The sequence below is a fragment of the Dasypus novemcinctus genome, unplaced genomic scaffold, assembly GCF_030445035.2.
Source record: "Dasypus novemcinctus isolate mDasNov1 unplaced genomic scaffold, mDasNov1.1.hap2 scaffold_183, whole genome shotgun sequence".
Taxonomy (NCBI): Eukaryota; Metazoa; Chordata; class Mammalia; order Cingulata; family Dasypodidae; genus Dasypus; species Dasypus novemcinctus.
This window is the reverse complement of record NW_026688166.1, coordinates 142,247-157,590: the sequence shown is the minus strand read 5'-3', so window position 1 is coordinate 157,590 and position 15,344 is coordinate 142,247. Positions and strand designations below refer to the sequence as shown.

Sequence of the window (15,344 nt, the reverse complement as noted above, 5' to 3'; positions counted from 1 at the left end):
GGCAGTATCTTTAATAAAGATGTTTGTCTCCAGCATCCAAAAACAATAACTTTTTAAAAAGTGACAGAGGAGTGGGCATTGCTCAGTGGATGAGTGCCTGCTTTCCATATAAAAGGTCACAGGTTCAATTCCTAGTACCTCCTTAAATAAATAAATAAAACTAGCTTCTTTCTTTCAAGTAGCAACTTCCTTAATAATAATTTTTAAAAATTTATTTTTGCATCTTGGGATGTACATGTTCCTAGAAGGAAAGCTAGAGTATAAAACAAGGGACTGAAACCACAGTGAACTCAGGTGTGTGGTTAGTAATACAAATACAAGGAAGTTTGTTCAGAGAAAGCCTGGTGAGGCTGCCCCAGGGAGCAAAGGGAGTGAGAGTGCTGGCTCCCCACCGGTGCTCTGGAGGCAGAGCTCAGGTGTGCCGGTCGAGAGCAAGCCTCACCACTGCCTGCCTGCAGCCCAACGCTCTTGAAAGGACAGCGAGACTACAGTGAACCAGCTCCCTGGGGGCACTACAGGACCCCTGAGCAATAAGCCACAGCTCCGGCCACTGGTTTCATCGCTTCTTCTGTAGCTGTCATTTTGTTTGGCTCAAACTTTCTAGCACCATAAAAATGTGATAATGGCAATGGAATGTTTCTTCAGTGGGTTCTTTGTGCTGCCATATGGTTGATTGCCTTAGATGGTCAATTTCTGATATTACCTAGCCCTAAATTTTGGCCTTTTGCAAAGCTTGGCAGCTGCATTTGGGCAACAGAGAACAGAGCTGTTGTCCCAATTATCAAAACCACTGGTTTACAGAGCAGATGTGGCTCAAGTAGTTGAGCACCTGCTTCCCACACAAGAGGTCCCGGGTTTGGTTTCCGGTGCCTCCTAAAAAAAAAAAAAACAAACAATAAGCAAAATAAATGAAAAAACCAACTCAGGGTTACCAACATGACTCAGCAGTTACGAAGTTCTGGGTTCAGTCCCCAGCCCTGGTACCTCAAAAAAAAAATTAGTTTAAGCCTTGGAATCTTAATCTAAGGATCATGTAATGGATTAACTGGCTGGGCAAGCTCAAGGCTTGGCTGGTTTGGAATGGCTGCACAAGAATATCAAAACCCCTGCTAATTACATTGGAGCTGGGCTATCAGTAGGAAATGCTTTCATATTTTTGTTTGTCAAAAGTGAAATACCAAGTAACAGACATACCACAGATACCACACGTTAATCACAGAACATGCAATCAACCAACTCAAGATAACTGGTATGAATATTACTGGGTGGATAAACTTCCTACAGTGGGAAACAGATGTGGCTCAACTGATAGAGCATCTGCTTACCATATAAGAGGTCCAGGGTTCAGTACCCAGGGCTTCCTGGCCCTATGGTGAGCTGGCCCAAGTGCAGTGCTGCCACACACAATGAGTACCGTGCCACGCAGGGGTGTCCCCCATGTAGTGGAGCCCCACTAACAAGGACTGCGCCCCACAAGGAGAGCCACCCTGCATGAAAGAAGTACAACCTGCCCAGGAGTGGCACCACACATATGCAGAGCCGACACAGCAAGATGAAGCAACAAAAAGAGACACAGATTCCCGATGCTGCCTGACAAGAATGCAAGCGGACACAGAATAATACACAGCGAGTGGACACAGAGCAGACAACAGGGGAAGAAGGGGGGAGAAATAAATAGGTTCTAAAAAAAACCTTCTACAGTGCTACACCACACAGTGGGCTGTAGTCTCACAGTGATAGCTGGAATACTCTGGATCCACATTTGCCAGTCATTTATATCAAGGACCACAGTAGACAAAATGGTGGTAAATATGTAGGGGCAAGTCAATACGATTTTGACTATGTCTTCGTACGCTTCAGTGGCATCTTTCTCACAAGTACAGTCTACTTTTTGGCTTACTACATAGCCATGAAAAATAGTCCTAAACTATATTCTGAAGCAATCTTAGGAGGATTCCTTTGAGGAATCCTCTGGGCAATAGCTACCTGCTGTTAGCTAATCGCTAACTAATCACTCTCTTAAGTGTGTGGTCAGTTTTCCAATCATCATTGCTGATCCAGGATTCATAACTCCAGTGTGGGATATCTTCCTGTTTAAGGAAATACAGAGTCTAAAATACTACCTGTTAATGATATTTATATTTTGTATCATCTTGATGGGAGGATTAGGCCCTGCTCTTTCTAAGATCTAACAATCAAAAGACCAGCAGATGGCAGCAGTGGTTAAAAGGCCATCTCTGCCAGTACAGCAACAATGTTCCTTAAAGAGTTCATTTTCAAATTATAAATGGACCTCAATCATTCTTTTTTCACAATATATATTTATGTATTCCCTTCCTGTCCCCCTCCCCCCCACCCTGCTTTTGCTGTCTGTATCCATTCACTGTGTGGTAGTCTGTATCTTTTTGTTTTTTAAGATGTATTTTTATTTCTCTCCCCTTCTGGCTCCCTACCCCCCCCCCACAGTTGTCTGCACTCATGTCCATTTGCGGTGCATTCTTCTGTGTCCAGTTGCATTCTCGACGGCACTGGGAATCTGTGTCTCATTTTGTTGCATCATCTTGCTGTGTCAGCTCTCTGTGTGTGCAGCACCACACTTCTGGGCAGGCTGCGCTTTTTTTCGTGCCGGACAGGCTCTCCTTGCAGGGCACACTCCCTGTGTTTGGGTTTCCCCTATGTGCGGGACACTCCCACATGAGATGGCACACCTTGTGCGGCAGTACTGCACTTGGGTCAGCTCACCACACAGGCCAGGAGGCCCTGGGTTCGAACCCTGGACCTCCTATATGGTAGGTGGACACTCTTATCAGTTGAGCCACATCTGCTTCTATTTCTTTTTTTGGTCTTCTCATTTTTTTTTCTCTTCTAGGATTCACCAGGATTCAATTCTGGGACCTCTGATGTGAGAGGTTCCCTGTTAGCTGCGCCACCTCATTTCCTGGTTTCTGGCTCACCGCACTGGCACTCAGCTTGCCATGCAGGAACTGGCTTGCCATGTGGGCACTGGCTTACTATGTGGGTGCTGGCTTGCCACGGAGGCACACTTTCTCTTCTTCTTTTTCACCAGGAGGCCCCAGGGATCTAACCATATGGTAGGCAGAAGCCCTATCACTTGAACCACATCTGCTTCCCTCAACCATTCTTCAAGTGTGTAAATGATTGTTCCCCACAAATGTGAGAAACATGGAAAACTGAGTTGCAGTCAAGTAGAAAAGGGAAAATTCTTCTGATGAACTGTATATGAAGGACTTAACCAAGTGATTAAAATGTCTACATTTTCACAGCATTATTTGAGAGGGCTCCTTTTACCACAATATGTAAACATTATTGCATAATCCAGAAAACCATATGGAGTCCATTTACAAAGAACTTACAGTCCAAATTTCCAACTTACTATCCTCATTAATTGAGAGAGGCAGAAATAATTTAGCAGAGAAAAACTTACTTTATAATAGAATCAATTCCAAATGATCTGGATCCTAGATAAAGAAAATGTCAAGGGTGGTAACTGAATGTTCAAAAGTCCATTTCGTTATTTTTAGTGAAAACTTAAATTCACTTCAAATCAGTATTGCCCAACTCTACCTCACCCACCCACCTTAGCTCTAAAGATTTTTATTATCCCTAGATAAAATCCATCCTCAAAGAACAAAAAGTTTTCACCATTTGAACCTCTATTATATATGTGTGTATATATATAATTGCGTACGTATACACACACACATAATTGCGTACGTATACACACATACACACATGGTATACAGAAATATATCATTCAAAATTTGGGGGAACATTCTAGAGATACTGAAGTGAGTTCTAGCTTATCAGAATGAGAATTTTAAATGGACCAACACGTGTTTGGATGTATCATTTATTATTTTTTTTCTGAAATTCCTAGAATCTCTGTTGTTAACTGGTAGTTTTCCTGTTTTTCTCTTGTATTGATTTGTCATTTCCACTAGGCAAAGAAAATGACAGAAAGCTGGCTTTATTTATTTATGAAAACTAAACTGGAAACGCTAGTGCAATGTTTATCACAATGCTTTCCATACTCATAAGAAATCAAAATTCTACAAGCTCTCACCTGTTAGTACAGTAATTGCTGTGCAGGAGAGATAGAACAGCATTCTGCTTAAATGAATGGACTCTGGTTTAAATCTTTTTTTTTTTCCAAGAAAAGAAAGAGTTTATAGCCTGGTTGGCCAGCAAGGAGCCTCAGATTAGTCTCCTGGTTTGAATCTTATCTCTGCCTCTTCTTAGTTTTGACTTTGAACAAGTTTTTGAGCCTCCCTATATCAGATTCTTTATCTCTAAATTGGAATAATGATAGTATCTATCTCCCATGAGAGGTTCAAATTAAAATCTGTAAAATAAGTTCAAGAGTATCCGGCACTTGGCAAACACTATATAATTGTTCGCTGTTAATATGTGTTGCTTGAGAAGGTAAACATGTATCTATGGATTGGAGAATACCTTTTAAGAAGTTGTCTCACCTCTCATCCAAACAATTATACTTCTTCCTCTAGCTATGAATTCAACATAACAATGATACTGGTGTCCCTGTTTTAATACTGATTTGCTTATATAAATAAAATATTTGTAACATTTTATAAATAAAATTCATTTTAATTTCAAATTGAGAAAGCAGACTTGGCCCAGTAGATAAGGCATCTGTCTACCACATGGGAGGTCCGCGGTTCAAACCCCAGGCCTCCTTGACCCGTGTGGAGCAGGCCCACACGCAGTGCTCATGCGCACAAGGAGTGCCATGCCACGCAGAGGTGTCCCCGCGAAGGGGAGCCCCACGCACAAGGAGTGCACCCTGTAAGGAGAGCCGCCCAGCACAAAAGAAAATTCAGCCTGCCCAGGAATGGCGTCGCACACACAGAGAGCTGACACACAAGATGATGCAACAAAAAGAAACACAGATTCCTGTGCTGCTGACAACAACAGAAGCAGACAAAGAAAGAACATGCAGCAAATGGACACAGAGAGCAGACAACACGGGGGTTGAAGGGGGAAGGGGAGAGAAATAAATGAAAAATAAATCTTTAAAAAAAATAATTTCAAATTGATATGTCATTGATTATGCTGATAAATGGAATAAACTGACATGATTTTTTAAAAGTTTGGGGAAGCAAATGTGGCTCAAGTGATTGAGCTCCCACCTACCACATGGGGGGGTCCGGGTTTGGTTCCTGGTGCCCCTGGAGAAGGCAAGCAAGACAGCAAAATTGGCCCAATGGGCAGGCATGGTGAGCGGACACAACAAAATGATGCAACAAGGCGACACAAAGAGGAAAGACAATGAGAGATACAACAAAGCAGGGAGCTGAGGTGGCTCAAGTGATTGAATGCCTCTCTCCAACATGGGAGGTCTCAGGTTCAGTTCCCAGTGCTTCCTAAAGAGAAGACAGGAAGACACAGCACACACAGCAAATGGACACAGAGAGCAGACAGTGAACACAAATGGGGGGCGGGGGGCAAATAAACAAATAAATCTTTAAAAAAAAAAAGGTTGTTCAGGAGCTATAAAACAAATATATGCCATAAGTACAAGTATACCTGAATGGGGTATAACTGTATTCTTGTTGTCATAGGTATGTTCTCTGGATAGGTAGAAGCTCATACAGTAGCTATCAAAATATTAAACTTTCATCCTGGGGAAGTCCTGCTTCTTTCTCAAATGAGATGGTAAAAAAAACAAAAAACAAACTCTGGACTACATAAGCCTTACCTAATAAAAGAAAACAGTCCAATATGCCAAGCCCTCAATCTTAATGCTTGCACTTATGAAACTTACTCCTGTAATAATGAAACTAAGCCTAATTATAATCAATGCCTAAGAGTTACCTCCTGAAAACCTCCTTGTGGAGGACTTCCCTGTAAGCCAAGCTCTGCAAATAAACTCACCACCTGCTCCCAAAGTGGGACATGACTTCTGGGCATGAGCCTCCCTGGCATCGAGGGATTATTACCAAGTGTTAATCAGCAGTGCATCTGGAAAAAGACCTTTACCAAAAGGGGAAAATATTAAATAAAACAGAGTTTTTAAACAAAGCCTCAATCAAAAGTGCTCCTCAGATTTTATACACCTGTATGATTGTTTTGTAGGTTTGCAACTTCATAAAAAAATATGTTTAAAAAAAAAAAAGTGCTCCTGAGGGCTCTAGGGACATCCAGACACCATAGGCAAGCCACAAAGACTCATGCAATCAACCCTTGGTGGGCCCTATTTGGGAAAATATGAAAATCTATTTCCCAAATATAACAGTTATACTTATTTAAAATTCCCCTAATCATGATTCTTCTACTCTTTTTATACAAACCTGTAATTTTCAATGCACTTGTCAAATATGTTTCTCAGAGATGTATTTCCTCTTCCCCATGATATCTAAGACCCCTCTCAGCCTGAAGCAGTCAGAGCAGGCATCATCCCAAATCCCTCAAGACTAAGAGAAGAACAAAAATAAGGGGGGGGAGGGGGGAGGGGGAAACGGACTTTGGCCGAGTGGTTAGGGCATCTGTCTACCACATGGGAGGTCCGCGGTTCAAACCCCGGGCCTCCTTGACCCGTGTGGAGCTGATCAGCTGGCCCATGCCCAGTGCTGATGGGCGCAAGGAGTGCCCTGCCACACAGGGGTGTTCCCTGCGAAGGGGAGCCCCACGTGCAAGGAGTGCACCCGTTCAGGAGAGCCGCCCAGCACGAAAGAAAAGTGCAGCCTGCCCAGGAAAGGCACTGCCCACACTTCCCGTGCCACTGACAACAGAAGCGGACAAAGGAAAAGAAACAAGACACAGAAGCGGACAAAGGAAAAGAAACAAGATGCAGCAAAAAGACACAGAAAACAGGCAACCGGGGGAGGGGAGGGGAATTAAATAAAAAAAAATCCTTAAAAAAAAAATAAGGGGGGAGGGAGCAGATGTGATTCAAGCAGTTGAGCCCCTGCTTCCCACATGGGAGAGCTGGAGTTCAGTTTCCAGTGCCTCCTAAAAATAAATAAATAAATGAATGAAAAAACTAACTCAGGGGAGATCGATATGGCTCAGTGGTTGAGTGCCAGCTTCCCACATTTGAGGTCCCAGGTTCAATCCCCAGCCCCAAGATCTCAAGTAAAATTAAAAATTAAAGAACTGTATTATATGAACAGAGAACCCTAAGTTCAACCACGGACTTTAACAGTACAATTATTAACATGTCCTATCATCAGTTGTAATGAATTTTCCACACCAATGCAAGGTGGTGGTGGTGGGCTGGTATATGGGAATCCTGTATTTTATGCATGATTGTTCTGTAAACCCACAACTTCTCTAGTAAAGAAAAAATTAAAAATTGAAAAATTAAATTTTTTTAAAAGAGGCAGATCAGGTTTGACCTATCTATAGACTAGGCAAACAAGGTAAAATACGATCATATCAAAACTGATCCCATAAAATGGGCCCTAAAGAACCAAAGGGACTGCCTCGTGAATAACTGAACAAGCATTTCTAACGAGTTAGCAGGTGATGCTCATGCTGCGGCTGATCCAGAAACCATGCTTTCAGACTATCTTCGCCTTAGGATTTACGGCCTTAGGGTATACAGCCCCACATCTCAAATCATAGGTACAAATATTAGCACCAGTAAAGACATGAAATAAACACTGGACTTCCATGTCCACACTTGCATTGCAGGAGCAATGATGTATAATTGTGGTAACCAATACAGTAGCACCTAGCTACATGGGCTATTGAACAACTGAAATGTCGTTAGGCTAAACTGAGAGTGCCATACGTATAAAATACACAGCAGATTTCAGAAGCTTAGTTCAAAAAAAGGAAATATTTCACTGAGAGTGCCTTTTCAAATATCGATTACATGTTGAAATGTATTATTTTCTGTATCCTGATTTAAATTAAATAGGTTATTAAAACTAATTTCACTTGCTTCTTTTTCACTCCTTTTTTTAATGTGTGGGCTCATGTTATATTTCTATTGGTCAGCGCTGAGCCAGAAGGACAGTGGAGATTGGCTTAAGGGAAAAGAGAGGGCAAAGGACAGTAAGAGAGCTGATTCAGGCAGTAATAATGGAGGGGCAGAGGAAAGATGATACACAGGGATATGATGCATCAGTCACCAAAAATCAGGCGCCTGACTCATGCTATAAAGGGAATATGGGGAAATGATCACCAAGGGTATCTTTATGAGCATCCAGGTAAAACCCAGTACCATTTGCAAAACCAGAAAGTGGAGAGAAAGAGGCTGGGCTTCAAGTGTTTCTGGGAAAAGCAGGGCAGGCTCCCCAGGAGGCAGCTGGAGGGATGCTTCTGGGGCTCAGAACAGAAGCCCAGGATGAAGTTAAGGCCTGGGGGAGTTGCTGGCATCTCAGTGGTAGCTGAAGCCAGCAGTGAGTCAGACGGCTCCCAAGGGAAGAGCCTGTGGGGGCAGAAGAGCAGGTACCGGATCTGAAAGAGCCCTCCTCAGGAGCCTGGGAGAAGCCCAGGCCATGAAGAATGAGAAAAAAATTCTCTGAAAGGGAACACTAAACCCAGGAGAGAAGAGTTTAGTAGGAACCCAAACAACCACTAGTTTTTCACTTACAGAAAATGAATAGAAAATGAAGCAGATATTTTAGGGAAATTAGAAATAGAACAATAAGAACTAAGATAATCAAAACAACTGAACATGGAGAAAACAAAATTACAGCAAGAAATGGAAGAAAATCAGCTTTTAATTTCAATGATACTCTTACATATACTGAGAAGAAAATTACTAAAATAAAGAACAGACTTCTAGAACACAGGACAAAAGTCCACATAGGAGGTGCTAGGAGGAAGTTTTCAGCTTATCAGTAACACTGTGAAGGTCACCACCCAGGGGCATGGCCACCAGAGGGCGGAGTGAAGCGTGAGCTGTAGAATGCTCCCCTGCCCCACCTTACAGCACACCAGCAGGGCTCAGTGCAGGAACAGTGGCTGTCAGCTCCAAGAGCTGCGAGACAGACTTCTCAACAGTCTTGGGAAGTACAGAGGGAAGTGCAAAGTCAAGAGGGAAGGAAAAACAAGGACACTCGAGGAATCTGAAGCCTCTCCCACCTATAGGTCCAACAAACATTAAACAGAGCCCAACTCCTAGGCAGATTTCACATAAATCCTCACACTAAAGCCTATTATCTCAGTTCTTATTACCAGATACAACATGTTCAGCTTTCAACAAAAAATGACAGGACATGCCAAAAGGAAAGAAAAACTTACCCTGAAGATGCAAGCAATCAGAATCAAACTCAGGTGTGGTACAGATGTTGGAATTATTACACAGGGACTTTAAAATAATTACGATTAATACTTGAAGAACAGATGGAGGGAAGTGATGTGGTTCAAGTGATAAGGCCTCCGACTACCTTATGGGAAGACATGGGTTCAATCCCTAGGGCCTCCTGGTGAAAAAGACGAGAAAGCGTGCCTGCACAGTGAGCCAGTGTCCCCATGGCAAGTCAAGTGCCAGCATGGTGAGCCAAGTGCCCACACAGTGAGCCGAGTGCCCATGAGGTGAGCCGAGTGCTCATGAGGTGAGCTGAGTGCCCATGTGGTGAGCCAAGTGCTCACGCAAGTCCTGCATGGTGAGCTGAGTGCCCACATGGTGAGTCAAGTACCCATGCAGTAAGCCGAGTAAGTGCCCACATGGTGAGCCGAGTGCCCACAAAGGTGCCCGTGTGGTAAGCCAGTGCCCATGTAGTGAGTCGAGTGCCCACGTGTGTGCCCACATGGTAAGCCAGTGCATGCGTGACAAACCAGTGCCCAGGTGATAAGCTGAGCCCCCGAGCAGGGAGCCAATGCCCACACAAGTGAGTCACACAGCAAGAGGATGACACAACCAAAGAGAAACGAAAGGGAGAGTCAAGGTGAAGCATGGCAGAGAACAGGAACTGAGGTGGCACAATTGACAGGGAACCTCTCTCCACATCACAGGTCTCCAGAATTGAATCCCAGTGAATCCTAGAGGAGAAAGATGGAAGACAAAATGAGAAATAGATACAGAAGATCACACAGCGAATGGATACAGACAGAAAAAACAGTAGGGCAAAAGAGGGGAGGGGAGAAAAAAAGAGCAGATGGATAATGTAAGCAGAAAAACTCAACCAGAAACGCTAGAAATCAAAAGCATAGTGACAGAAAAGAAGAATGCCATTGACAGGTTCATCACACAAAGCCAAGGAAAGAACCAGTGAACTTGAAAAGGTGTCAACAGAAATGTCACAAACTAAAATGCAAAGAGAAGAATTAAAAAAGAGAGCATTCAAGAACTTGGGGACATCAAAAGGTATAATAAATGCATGACTGAAATACCAGAAAAAGAAAGAGAATGGACCAGAAGAAATACTGGAAGTAATAATAGCTGAAAACATTGTAAAATTAATGACAGATAAAGGGAGCTCAGAGAACATCAAAGAGAATAACTACCAAGAAACCCACATCTAAGAATATCATATTGAAGTGCAGAAAACCAAAGACAAAGGGAAAAATCTTGAAAGAATACAGAAGGGAAAAACACATCTTACCTAGAGGGGAACTAAGATAAGAATGACAGTAGACTTCTCATCAAAAACCATACAAGCAGGAAGAGAGGGGATCATGTGAAATATGAATATGAGTAATACTGTATATATAACACTGCTTTTCTTTGAAACTGAACAAATGTATGTTAATGATACAATATGCTAATATCAGGCAAAAAAAACACAACACATTATGCTAAATGAAAGAAACCAGATACAAAGTACTAAATATTATATGATTCTATTTATATAAAATGTAAGTATAAATCAATTTATAAGTACGGAATCAGATTAGTGGTTATGTAGGGCTGGGGAAGGATAAAGGGTCAAGAGGCGATTGCTAAGTGGTACAGGGTTTTTCTTTTTGGAGTAATAAAATTGTTCTGAAATTTTTTTGTGGTGACAAATGCACAACATTGTGATTATACCAAAAGCCATTGATTATATACTCTGGATAGATTTTATGGTATGTGAATATATCTCAATAAAACTTTAAAAAAGAGAGAGGAGTGAATAATATTAAAAGTCTTGAAAGAAAAAAAAACACTAATCTAGAATTAATGATTAATGAAAAAGACACACTGAAGCTTATCTTTGTTTAATTCTGATGACAATGAATCAATCTGAAAACCTTCCAAATGAAAACAAAAGGTTATTCATAAAGAAGAGAACTATCCTAGCTTTACATGTCTCAACTGCAATGCTAGAAGGAAAAAGATTGTTTAAGATCATGAAAAAAATAAATTTCAATCTAGAAATTCTACACATAAACAGTTTTTCAAAGGCAAAAATCAGATGTATTCAGACAGCAGGGCCTCAGGAGGAATACATCACCCAGGTAACTTCTGTAGAGAAAACACCTGAGGAGGTGCTCTAACAAGCACGCAAACACCTCTCAAGCCAGGGGAATATGAAAGGTAGGGAAGAAATGGGAAACAAAAAAATCTTGTTATAGATAGATGGTTACAACTAAATGGATGGTATTAACATGATTTGACATTTATAATGTAATGTTAGAGTAGAGTAATTGAAACAGAAGAGAAGGGGAAACCAACTAGCAAAATGAAGGAGTATGGGTATCAAGGTGGGGGGATTGAAGCTTTGTGAAGGTCATCTAAGGAGATCTGGAGAAGGAGTGACAACCACACCATGAAGCAGCAGAAGAACAAGTAGCTAATCCTGATATTACTAGATAAAGGCTTAGTTATAATTAAGGATCAGCTGGTAACTATGAGAACTGAAAATCAGAAAATTACCCGATTAACAGAAGAAAAATGAATAAATGAGAAATCTGAACAAGCCAGAACAGGCATATTAAAAGAGTATGATTAATGTATATAACATATATTATTATATTCTTACAGAGTCAGTAAACTAAGATGGATAAATATAATCAAATATATGAATAATTGCAGAAAATATGACTGGATGAATTTATCTAAGAAAGACTGTCATATTGGTTTAAAAAAATCTTGCCATTTGTTGTTTATAAAATATAAATCTAAAACAAAGTGATAAAGAATGGTGAAAATTGCCCTATAAAGTCTCTCTGTAAGATTTATGTAATAGAAATATGTTTCAAAAATTTTTAAGTTAAAAAAAAAAACCATAGAGGCAAGAAGGCAGAGATTAAATCTAGCTGCCTCTTTTGTAAATAAAATTTCACTGGATCATTACAAAAAAATAAAAATAAAAAAGAATGGTGAAAATGAAGGAATGGACAAAAATTTCAGGAAAATGCAAATAAAGGGAAGCAAGCGTGGCATTATTATATTATATAAAGTGGAATGTGCAGCCTTAATCTTTCAATGGGGCAAAGAAAGGTGGCATGTAATGATAAACGGCAAAATTAATCAAGAAAAGACAAATCTGTGTGTATCCAAATAGAGGTAGGAAAAGCTGCTACAATTATAAGAGAATTTGTTTAAAGAAAACAAAACCACATTACAGTGGGAGAAAATGTATATCTATATAGAAGAAAGCTCAACTATCAAATAGAGATCATTTAACTCTTATGTTTTAGAAAATTTTGCAAAAACTGGTCAGGTAATAATAATAACTAAAATTTAGTGGATACTTTTATTTAGAAGAGCGACTTTTAAAGGATATTATAAATATATTTTTCCTCTTATAACACTATAAACCTATAACAGATATATTTTCCCCATTTAACAGATGTGAAAATCGAGGCAGAGAATGGTTACCAACTTCCCAAGGTCACCCTGCTCATCTGACAAGGCTCTACTCATAATCATTATGCTGTGCTTTGCTTAGAGAGAAACTGTTACTGAATTCTAAAAGTCAGAAGTTTTACAAGCTACACTGTCTTGACTGTGGGCTATAAAACTAAAATGGAAAAAAAAATTCACCCAAAAGTTATTGATTCGTGAAATGAGATACAGTGTACAAACAAAAACTTTAGATCAAAGAAAAAACAATCAACATCCAATTTACAATTTCCTAGAAAGAAACAGAAGGGAATAAGTTACATGAAAACTTGAGAGCCACAATTAAAGCTACTACAGAGAAAAATTGTCTTTAACTGATTTTTAAATTGAAAGACTGAAAATAATTATAAACTCTATATTTAGCTACAAGAATTTTGAAAAATAACAAAATAAAAAGAAAGCATGAAAAGTAAGGATAAAATTCTAAATGAATGAAATTAAAGCCAAAATAAATGAGGAAGGCTAAATAAAACCAAATGCACTTTTTCAGTATATCCTAAAAAAGACATTATATACCCAATGGGCAAATTCGAGGGGAAAAGTAAAACAGCAAAATTATATAACAGAGTTGAGGAAAGGCATATATCCACAAAGATGGAAGAGTATAAATTATAGAAGAATCATATGTGACATTTCACAGCAATACGTTTTCAGAATATAGAGGAAACAGATTGTTTACTAGTAAAATTTTAACAAAACTCATCCCCAAACAAGATAATCAGATCAATAACTGAAGATGAGATTTGCAAATCTACTGATGATTTAAAAACCAGCAGCACTGGAATCTTTAAAGTAAATTCTAGTCAGTCTTTCAGGAACAGATGAGTCTGGCATTGCCATATACTCTTCCAAAAAATATGGAATGCTCCCCAAGTCATTACTGAACTATGGTAATCTTAAAATTAAAACCTTATGAAGCAGTACAACAAAAGAAAACTACAGGACAATTTCTCTTATAGTTTGGATGCAAATGTTCCTAATGAAATGTTAGCAAACAAAGTACAGAAGATTATTATTAAAATAATACATCATTTACCTAAGATGTGGAAGATATATATGCTAATTCAAGCCTACTGAGAACTGAAACAAATGGACCATTTGGCCTTTTATCTCTGTATAAAAGGGATTCAAAAATCTTGTTCAGGGCTTGAGATTGAAACAGAAAGCTCCCGAGTCTGGCCGGCCGTCAATAAACCATTTTTCCTTCTCAAAAAAAAAAAAAAAAACATCATGATCCATTGGAAAATTCTCTCTATGAAAGTGGTAGCTTTCTTTTGTTCACAGCAGTCTTTTCATCTAAAACACAGTAGGTGCTCAATAAATTTTTTAAGTAAATGGAAGGACAAATAGGGTTTATTTCAATAACATAAGGCCAACTGAAAATAGAAAACTTATCCAATTTATTCTCAATGATGAATCATTACACCATACCTTAATCTTGTGTGCAAGAAGAAAATCACTAGCTAATGAGCAATTAGATGCAGAATTTTAACTACACATTAGCAATATTGATTTAATAATGGAAAAGGGAGGAAAACATAACAACCTGGAGCAATGTTGAAAATGACAAATAGCTACAAAGGTATATGACTTAGATTAAAAATCATGTAAAACGTTAGGGAAGAGATCATACATCTGGTAATGCGTCTAGTGTAAAATACTGTAACAACGCAATAATAAAAAGACAAATAATCCAATTTAAAAAGGGGCAAAGAATATGAATAGATAAATCTCCAAAGAAGATACACAAATGTCAATAAGCACATGAAAAGACACTCAACATCATTAATCATCAGGAAAATGCAAATCAAAACCACACAGAAATATACCTACTAGGATGGCTATTATTTAAAAAATGGAAAATTACTAGTGTCAGTAAAGATGTGAAGAAACTGGAACCTTCATATAATTCTGGTGGGAATGTAAATTAGTGTAACTGCCATAGAAAATGGTTTTAAGAGTTCTTCAAAATGCTAAACACAGAGTTACCTACCATATGATCCAGCAGTTCTACTCGTTGGTATACACCCAAGAGAACTTCAAACATATGTCTACATAAAAACTTGTACGTGAATATTCACGGTAGCATTATTGATAACAGCCAAAAAATGGAAACCCAAATGTCCACAAACTGATGCATGGATTAAAAAAGTATGGCATATCCACACAATGGAATATTACTTGGTCATAAAAGAGAACAAAGTACTGACACACTACAACATGGCTGAACGATGGAAACATGCCAAGTAAAAGAAGACAGACACAAAGGCCACATGCTTTATGATTCCCTTTATATGAAATGCCAAGAATAAGCCAATCTATACAGACAAAAAGTAGATAGTGGTTGCCAGGCAATGGGGATAAAGAAGGGTGGACAGTGATTGCTAACAAGTTCAGGGCTTCTTTTGCGAGTGATGAAAATGCTCTAAAATTAGACAGTAGTATAGCTGCACAACTCTGTAAATATACTAAAGTGAAGTGCACACTGAAGCGTACACTTTAAAAATTATGGAAGGCGGACTTGGTCCAATGGATAGAGCATCCACCTACCACATGGGAGGTCCAAGGTTCAAACCCTGGG

At 39.5% G+C, this 15,344-nt stretch overlaps 1 protein-coding gene and 1 pseudogene across 1 annotated transcript in view; one reads left to right on the top strand and one right to left on the bottom strand.

Moving 5' to 3' along the window:
• Window positions 1-15,344, bottom strand: part of LOC101423191 (putative zinc finger protein 487) — a 56,089-nt gene that overhangs the window by 22,573 nt on the left and 18,172 nt on the right.
• Window positions 1,689-2,192, top strand: LOC139438528 (transmembrane protein 144 pseudogene; annotated as a pseudogene).